A 9,947-nucleotide genomic window follows, 5' to 3' on the forward strand; every position below is an offset into this window, starting at 1 on the left:
GTGAGCCACCACCTTCCTGGTTTTGTTTATGATGGCTTTACAGGGATTTTTTTTTTTCTGTCACTAAGACCTGACTGAATCTTAATATCTTTTTTTTTAAGATTTTATTTAGTTATTCATGAGAGACACAGAGAAAGAGGTAGAGACATAGGCAGAGGGAGAAGCAGGCTCCCTGCAGGGAGCCCGATGTGGGACTCGATCCTGGGTCTCCAGGATCACGCCCTGAGCCAAAGGCAGACACTCAACTGCTGAGCCACCCAGAGGTCCCAAATCTTTACGTCTATTATATCAATCACCGGCGAGGGATATGGGGGGACACAGAAGGTAGAGGCCACAGGGTTCAGTTAGACAAGCAAGATCAACACCCACAAAGCAAAAAGCTAATGACTAAGTGCTACATAGATGGTACACGCTGGGAAAATAGTTGGAAGTGGCTGTTCTGTCCACCACCAGCCGTAGAACAAAATTCAAGTCCAGAGTGACTCCGTCCCTCCCTGGCCTCTCGGGGTCATGTCTTGACAGGGGGAGAGAACAGTGTCTCCAGCACAAAGCTGGCCCCTTCTGTTTTACTGAGCCTCATCTCCTTACTCAATTCACAGGTCTGTTTTATAACTTTCCAGGACACAAGATGTTCTGACACTTGAGTAATAAGTGATATTCGCAGGACGCTTTCCCCTTCTCCATGCAAAGGATGCTAATGAAACTGGGTGCCGCCTCTCCCCTCTTTCTGACCTTTGTCCAAGTAGTAAGGTGACAGCCCTCCCTCCCATTCAAGTGCTTCTTCATTAGATCTAAACACGGACAACATCTCTCATCCACACAGGGAAAAGTGACATGGAGAGGCCCGCCACCCAGAAGACTTCCTTTGGTTTTGTCCCGGCCAGCTGATGCAGGTCTATAATGGGCCAAGGTCCCAGCTGTGTCCCCAGGTAGGGCAGCCAGACATGTGTGCAATCACTGAGTTATCTCCAAAGCAGGGGAGGGGGTGGCCAGGTGAGTGGCCCAGCCACTGGCCACTAACAGAAACACCCCGCAGGGAGTGGGCCTTCACCAGCAACAACCACACTGCAGTTTTTATTGCAAACACAGCGTCAAAGAATTATTGGCAACAGATAAAAATTGGGGGAAGTTGGAGGAGACAGCTGCTGGATATACTACACACTGAATAGCTTAAAAAAATCAAAAACAAAAACCAGAAGCATGATTGTATGTGATTCTTCACCGATTTTTACCATGTGAACTGGTGTAGCCACGGGAGTTCATTTTCACGCAAACTTTAGGAAAAACCCCGTCTTCCATGTGACCTCCCCGTGACTCCAGTGATTAGGAGTCCTGTGCTCCGCGCTGGTCGTTTTACAAATTCTGGCTTCTGCACATTCCTTTGCAATAAATACACAAACAAGGACACCACTGTCTGCCCAGTGCACGCCCCTGTCACTTCGCAACAGCCAGCTGGGCAGTGACAGGTGACTGCACCGACATTCACATCATGCAAACTGGGCAGCCGGCCCGTCGAGGGAACCCTGGATGCCAGAGCCATGTTGCTTTTTCCAAAAGGTTCCACTACTTCTTGCTTGACGATGGCTTCTGGAATGCAAGTGGTGCTGGTACCAACCCTGGGGAGCTTCCCCGGGGAAACCTGAAAACGGCCCCCCTCCTTAGAGGGCAGGGCAAGTGGGGAGGAAGAGGCAGGCCACTCCAGGTGGGTAGGCGGCCCCTTTAAGAAGCAGAGGAACTGGGGCACCTGGGTGGCTCAGGTGATCAAGGGTCTGCCTTTGGCTTGGGTCGTGATCTCATGATCTCGGGGTCCTGGAATCCCCTGCGTCAGCCTCCTGGCTCATTGCAGAGTCTGCTTCTTCTCCTCCTCTTCCCCTGGTCATCTCTGTCTCTCTCACTCTGTCTCTCTGTCTCTCTGTCTCTCTCTCTCCCTGTATCCCTCTGTCTCAAATGGATAAATAAAATCTTTAAAAAAGAAGAAGCAGCAAAGGACCTTATATACAAGGCTGTCTCAGGTGCTGGGAGATAAGTAGATCTCCAGACGTGCCTGCCAAATCTTAAAAACTCATATAAAGGCCCAAACTGGGTTCAGTCACATGTGCTGTTTGTCTCAAGGCTGTGCTCTTGAAAGTGGATCCCACTGTGAGGACAGCAGCCAGGGCTCACATTCCAACCACAGGAGAGCGGGTGAGGAGCCTTCTCCGTGTCCTGCTGGCAGGTGAACCTGAGTTCACATCCTCTCCGTGACCTTCCCCAACAAGTGGTTATTGGATCTTGTCAATGATTCAGCTCTGAAAACAAGTACTACCCATTTCTCGTGCTTCTGGAAGTTTAACTCAGGAATATATACCATGATTTCACAGTGAGATCTTCAAGATTGATTTACTGATTTAAAAGAGAGAGGGCAGGGGATGGGGAACAGAAGGAAAGGGAGAAGCAGGCTCTGAGCTGAGCCCAGAGTCTGACACAGGCAGGGTTCCATCCCACGATCCTGAGATCAAGGCCTGAGCCGAAATCAAGAGTCGGGTGCCTAACTGACTGAGCCACCCAGTGGCTCTTAAGTGAGATCTTAAAAATCCCTAGTTAACAGGCACCTGGGTGGCTCAGTGGTTGAACGTCTGCCTTTGGCTCAGGTCATGGTCCCAGGATCCTGGGGTGGAGCCCTACATCAGGGTCCCCATCGGGAGCCTGCTTCTCCCTCTGCTATGTCTCTGTCTCTCTGTGTGTGTGTCTCTCATTAACAAATAAATAAAACCTTTTAAAAAAATCCCTTGGGGATGGGATCCCTGGGTGGCGCAGCGGTTTGGCGCCTGCCTTTGGCCCAGGGCGCGATCCTGGAGACCCGGGATCGAATCCCACGTCGGGCTCCCGGTGCATGGAGCCTGCTTCTCTCTCTGCCTCTCTCTCTCTCTGTGTGTGACTATCATAAATAAATAAAAAATTTAAAAAAAAAAATCCCTTGGGGATCCCTGGGTGGTGCAGCGGTTTAGCGCCTGCCTTTAGCCCAGGGCGGGATCCTGGAGACCCGGGATCGAGTCCCACGTCAGGCCTCGGTGCATGGGGCCTGCTTCTCCCTCTGCCTATGTCTCTGCCTCTCTCTCTCTCTCTGTGTGACTATCATAAATAAATAAAAAAAAACAAAAAATAAGAAAATAAAAAAATCCCTTGTTGGCATTTGTAACTATGTACCTGCGTGAAAACAGAGTTGTGTCTTTTCTGTGCAATCTGGACAACACACAGCATGAGTGGGATGTTAAGGGGAAACTGAGGCAGCATCTACTAGTCATAAAAATGCTTAGTTTGGGTCCCTCTAGAAGCCTACCCTGAGACAAGGGTCTTAGTACTTGTAGCTTATTTAGGAAGTGATCCCAGGAGGCCCCGCAGGAAAGTACGCTTACGGGATGGAATAGAGAGGACAGCAGGTGACACTGTGGGCAGTCCTGCTGGGGGACTCCAGGAAAGCGTGTCTCAAAGTCACCCCCACCCCCACCCCACCCAGGAGCTGGGGTTCTACTGTTTGTCTCTAGGTCAGTGTCACCCCTGGGGCACCAAGGAGGTCCATCTGGGCACTTCTGGCCTTCTCAGAGCTCCAGCCAAGCAGGTGACGATGACCAGAGAGATGTCAGCACACAGTTGCAGGTGTTTGCAGCTGGAAGCTAAGAGATCATTATACAAAAGATGGTGAGTATGGAGGGGTGGGGGCGGGCTGGGATAGCATCCTACTCCCCCACCACATGGATTTTAATAACGGTGCCAGACACCGTGCCCACGACACCTCATGTGGTCCTCACACCAACTTCATCCCTGTTCTACAGCTGAGAAGACTGAGGCACGGAGAGATTGAATGACCAGCCCCGTGAGACCGTCCAATAAACTGTAGACCCAGCACTCGAACCCAGAGCCATCAGACTTCAAAATTTCTGTCCTTATCGAGCCACCAAATGTCAGTCTTATTCCTTCTCGTGCACAGCGTTAACTAACTGGCCGCTCTGTTTTCTATCCCATGCAGATGAGACACAGGCCGCAGCCGCGTGTCCGCGCACAGGGATGGCAGGTGCGAAGGACGAGGACTGACCCAGACCCAGCCAGAGTAATCACATAAAACTTTATAAGCTCCTCTTTTAAAAGCAACACAAACATGCAATGTGGTTTCTGAAAAACTTCCAACAAGCATCCTGAGCACTGTCCAAGTTTGCGCTCTGGAAGAGTCGATTTCAATGACCTGGATTGTCCAGGCCCTAGCAGAGCCGGGGAAGTGAGGTTCTGGAAGCTCTAAACCAGCTGGATGAGCTCAGGACCCAGGAAGGGAAATGGCTGAAGGGCCGAGGGGATCGTTTTGGCAGGAAGGCTGTTTGACCTCTTGGATTAGCCAACCCACACACAGCGCAGAGGGCAGCAGGGCAGGCCCGCAGCATCCCCACTACAGGGGCTGAGGGTGGCTTTAGGGAGAGGCCTTGGGACCAGATTGAATCAAGAGGGGAGCGGCATGAAGAGAAGGCACCTCCTTTTATCTTCAAAGCCCTTTTAAATTTTTTTAGATTTTATTTATTTATTGAGAGAGAAAGAGCACAGCAGGGGGCAAAGGCAGAGGGAGAGGGAGAAGCAGACCCCCTTAAGCGGGGAGCCCGATGAGAGGCTCGATCCCAGGACCCAGGGATCATGACCTGAGCTGAAGGCAGATGCTTAACCGACTGAACCACCCAGGAGCCCCTTCAAAGCCCTTTTTAAAACCTGAATTCAAAAACAGCCCAGCCTCCTGGGAAGTGCTGCCTTGGGGAGGGGGGAGGCTTCTGTAGGCCAATTTAAAGGGAGGAATGAGGCCAAGGCACCCTGAAGGCACCAAAACCAGAAGGAAAATCATCCTTTAAAGCAGGTGCTCTGTCTGACCACCCACCGCTGCTCCAGAGAGTTCTACAACTTTGAAAACCTGCCCTTCAAAAAAAAAAAAAAAAAAAAAGAAAACCTGCCCTTCAAATGGAATAGGTTGACTGCCATGCCCTCCCATCACAGCCTTGGAAACAGGACGCATGGAGTAGAGGATCCTCATCTGATTTCTTGCTCCTACAGATTCATTAGCATGTGGGAGGGAAAATCCCTACAAGTTGCTCAGAGACAAGCCCTCCCTCTTTGATGCAGGTCACTGCAACCTAGCGACTGTCTCCCATCTAACAACATCATAAATCTGTCAGACAGTTAGCAAGCAGCACAGGCCTCCCACTTGCAAGTCAAATAAAATTCACCAGGAATTCTCTTCCGCTCCACCATGGTTTAGCTGACTGCGACCACACACTTTGAGCAAAGCAAAGACAACACACACACACACAAGGAGCGACATTTAACGCAAAAGGTTGAAGTCAACAATAATATTAGTGTCTCCATCCCCGTGATTATTATTTTCTGCAGTTTCAAATCATGTCATGGAACTATTTTTTTCATGTAATGAAATTTTTAGATCTCATTCAATTGAAAAAAAGTACCACCGACAGAACGTGTTAAGTGCCTCCTTGTGGGGGAAAAGGTGAAAACTTCTGACCTGATGGACTTCAGAAGAAAACTTGGCCCCCAGAGAAATTATGAAGAACTTGGCCCGTGAAGAGTTTAGCCAAGTGTCCTGCTGAGCATTTCTCGAGCAACGGACAGTCCCTTGCCAGCTCTGGAATATCAGATCAGACTCGGCAGAGGGAGGTTGGAGGAGGTCATTGCTTCTTTTTATTAAAATCCCCTGCTGGGGGCACCTGGATGGCTCAGCAGTTGAGGCTCTGCCTTTGGCTCAGGTCATGATCCCAGGGTCCTGGGATTGAGTCCTGCATCGAGCTCCCTGCAGGGAGCCTGCTTCTCCATCTACCTGTGTCTCTGCCTCTCTCTCTATAACTCTCATGAATAAATAAATAAAATCTTAAAATAAATAAATGAATAAAATAAAATCCCCTGCTGTATGGGAATAGCCCTGTGCTTAACTCATTGAAACTACATTGTGTATAATCCTTATTTCAAGTAACATCGTCTTTCATTAAGATACAAGTGTCTGTAAACTAAGGTGCAGAAGCATATGGAAATTGCTGATGCTCAACTCAATGAAACGACACTGTGTATGATCCATCTTTCAAGTAAAATCTTCTTTCATTAAAATATACGTGTTTGTAAACATATGTGTATAAGGACATAGGATAGCCTGTGCTTCACTCATTAAAACTATAGCTAAGTATGAAAATTAAAAATAAAAAAATAAAATCCACTGCTGGAGAACTGGTACCCCAAGCTTGGAGCAGCAGTACTCATAATAGCCAAAAGGTGAAAGGAACCAAGTGTCCACCCAGGGATGAATGGGTAGACAAAATGGGGTGTATCCACACCAGGGTGTATTATTCCCCCTTAAAAAGAAGGAAACACACACACCATGACATGGATGAACCCAGATGGTGGCATCTGAGGGAAGTTAGTGTTAATGGGCACAGAGTTTCAGTTTGAGGAGATGAAAGGTTCTGGAGTGGATGCTCTGATGATTGTACAACAGTGTGAATGTACTTAATGCCACAAAACTATGCACTTAAAAAGAATCTAAGTAGTAAATTTTGTGTTATTTATATTTACCACAATAAAAAGAAAATCCCCTGTGGGAACAATTGTTTTAAAAGATTTTATTTATTTATTCATGAGAGAGACAGAAAGAGGCAGAGACACAGGCAGAGGGAGAAGCAGGCTCCCTGTGGGGAGCCCAATGTGGGACTGGATCCCAGGACCCCGGGATCACGATCTGAGCCGAAGGCAGAAACTCAACCACTGAACCACCCAGGTGCACCCCACCCCCATAGGAACAATTTAATGTCTTTACATCAACCCAAGAACCAAGTACAGGAATGACTCCCAGCATCCCCCCAAACTCATCTTGTTTGCCATTCTAATTCTCATTTGCATACATCTGCACTCTCATTTGCATGCTCACCTCCTCTTTTCTGTGGCTGACAGGTGTTCTGCCTTGGCAACTGACTTTTCCTAAGTTGAAAGCACCAATGGAGCAGGCTTTCCACTGGATGTAAGACATTAGGGGAAAAAAATTAAAACAAAAACAGTTATAATATTCCAACACTTGGCTTTCTATTTTAAAAATTTGGCATAGAAACTCAAATTGGGTTGAACTTTTTAATATAGAATAATAAAAGCTCTGATTTTTTTTTAGTTAAAGAATTTAGGCACACACGACTTTCTGCTAATAATTAAAGAGCAATTTATATAATGTCTCATAAGACACAAGAAATTGAAAAGGTCAATCAGAGAAAAGGACGTTTTCAAGTGCTCTACACATTATAAATTCATTCTTTTTTTCTTAATGCCCTCACTCATATCTATCTGCAGCACTTTTTTTTTTCACTTTCTTCCTTTCAAAAGGGACTTCTGTGCCAGCAAAGAATTACACAGAAGATTCTAAAACAATAAAGGCAAAAGAATATCATCTCCCTTTAGAAAGAGACAGAAGCAAGATTTTCGAAAGTGTGCTCCATGAAGTACCTACATCAGAATTACTAACGTTGATCAATAGGGTCACATGTCAAAGGGCTGTCTAATGAGGAACAGACACGCCCCAACTCCCCATTTGCAGAGCTCTGAGATGCCTGTTGGTTGGCTTTGAGGAGGACAGCACATCACTGCTCCCTCGGGACCCTTAGTTAATGAAGACAAAAAAATAATGGCCAACCTGGCACTAGAGTATCTGTTGGGGGAGATGAAAAGGTCCTGGAGTAGATGCTACAGCCAACTGCCCTCTTCCAGCTTCTCTGACCTCACCTCTGTGGGGGTTGCGCTGACCAAAGCTACTTGCCAGTTCACACCTCATTCAGCCAGAGTCCCCATTCTGTGTCCACTGGAGTGTCTGGACTAGGTTGGGCAAAAGGATCTCCATCCTGAGTGCTAATTATCCAGCATTGTTCATGGATACTTGAAGGCTGTGGCCAAGGAGAAAGTTGAATCAGGGACCGGCCTCCGTGGATTTGCAATGTCTGCCATGGGCTGAGAGGGGCAGGACAGCCTCAGGATTCTAGTACCCCCTGTCTGCCTTTGAAATGCTTTAAGACAATGCTTTTCACGCCTCTGCGAGTTATTTACTGATTTATGTAATTACAAGTACTTATACAGCACTTCTATGGTCAAGACAATCTCCTAAGTGCTTTAGAAATATTAGCTGATTTTACCCTTATAACAACATTGAAGCTGAGGCTATTTTTATCCTCATTTAAAACTGAAGCACTCAAAGCACAGAGAGGGTCAAACTTTGCCCACAGTCACACAGCGGCTAAATGGCAGCTCCAATTCAAGCCAAGGCTGTCCAGCCTCATAATTTGTGCAAAGCTTATTTCAATAGGGTATAGATGAGTTTAATGCCAAAATAAAGGACATCAGTAAAAAACAGTATATTAAATTCTGGTCACTGCTGCCCGTCCTCAGCCTTACTCTCTCTTTGTTGCAAGAGGAGATTCAGGAGCAGTTTTTGAAAGTGTCAAAGGAAATAGTACAAAGCTGAATCTTCCTTGCTGACATCACCAGAACTGAGAGATTTGTAAAATGAGTAACTTTCTTACTTTGTGGATCAAGGTTATTTAATTCCATAAAAGGCACAATTAAGTTTCCTTTTAAGAAAATAACTTGTTTCTTGTTTTGTGGTGGGTTTGGGAGGGAGTTGTTTTGTTTTGTTTTTTGTTGCTTTGTGCTTAGCACACCCAGGCTAGGAGTAGTAAAGGGCAGGGTTTTTGTTTTTTTTATTTTTTTCTCACAGTTTAGGCTTCTTCTTGATAATCATGTGTACTATTTACTCACTGAAAAGACCTAACCTTTTTTTGTGCAAAATGACATCTTAGCCCTAGTCACATGATTGGAAAATCTCTACAAGTTGGGCCCAAACTGACACAGTCCTTATAGTCACATATTTCCAGTCGACACAAAATCACAGGTTGGCATTGCTCTAGGACAGTGGTTCTCAGCATGTGGTCTCTGGACCAACAGGCACAGCGTCACCTGAGGACACATGAAAAAGGCACATTTCCTGGCCCACCCCAGATCTACTGAATCTAAAGCTGTGAACTAGGGCCCAGGATTCTGTGTCTTAACAAGCACTCCAAGTTGGAGAAAACTGTCCTAGAAAAGAGTAGCCAGATACAGTACACACCACAGTAAAAACTGTGTCTGCTCTTTGCCATCAGTTAGACTTCCAAGAGCTACCTGGGTTCAAATCCTGGATCCTCACCTTTGCCCTTCCAGAGCCACCTTGATCTGGCCTTTAAAATGTCCTCCTGTTCCTGGACACACACCTTTCCCTTATATCCTCCCATGCAGGCTGGAATTTTCCAGTCAAAACTACTAAAACCAAAGAAGAGAGAACATGGGAGAAAAAAGAAAATAAGCATGATAGAATAAGAGAAAAAATATAAACCCCAGAAAAACCAACTTGATGAGCTTAACAAGTACCTGCTGATTGGTTTCTTTCCATTAACATGCAATCACAGGGCTGCCTAAAGACAAATGTCATCGACCAAAGGGAGCCCATGTTGATGGGCTCCCACGCCATGTTGATGGGCAGGGTATTTTTCTACAGCATCTGAATTTCTGACCTAAACTACCATCTGTCTTTTTTTTCCATTTACTCCTTTGGACTAGGTCAACCAGTGGCAGGTAAAGTCAGGACAGTTTGCATAGAGAGGACTTGAACCACGTCTGAAGGATGAGAAGGATACATCAGATAAAGGACAATCATAATTAACCACAGTAGGAACTATGCTGAACCCATTACACACATCACCTCCATTCATCCTCACAGCAAACTGACAAGGTAATATTAATAATACTAGTTATTGTTATCGAGCACTCCCCATGTGCCAAGTACTGTCCTAGGTACTTTGCAGGTCTTCATGAATTTGATTCTTATTACAACTGTAGGAGCTACACAGTATTACACCCATCTT

This window comes from Canis aureus, chromosome 29, assembly GCF_053574225.1.
Source record: "Canis aureus isolate CA01 chromosome 29, VMU_Caureus_v.1.0, whole genome shotgun sequence".
Taxonomy (NCBI): domain Eukaryota; kingdom Metazoa; phylum Chordata; class Mammalia; order Carnivora; family Canidae; genus Canis; species Canis aureus.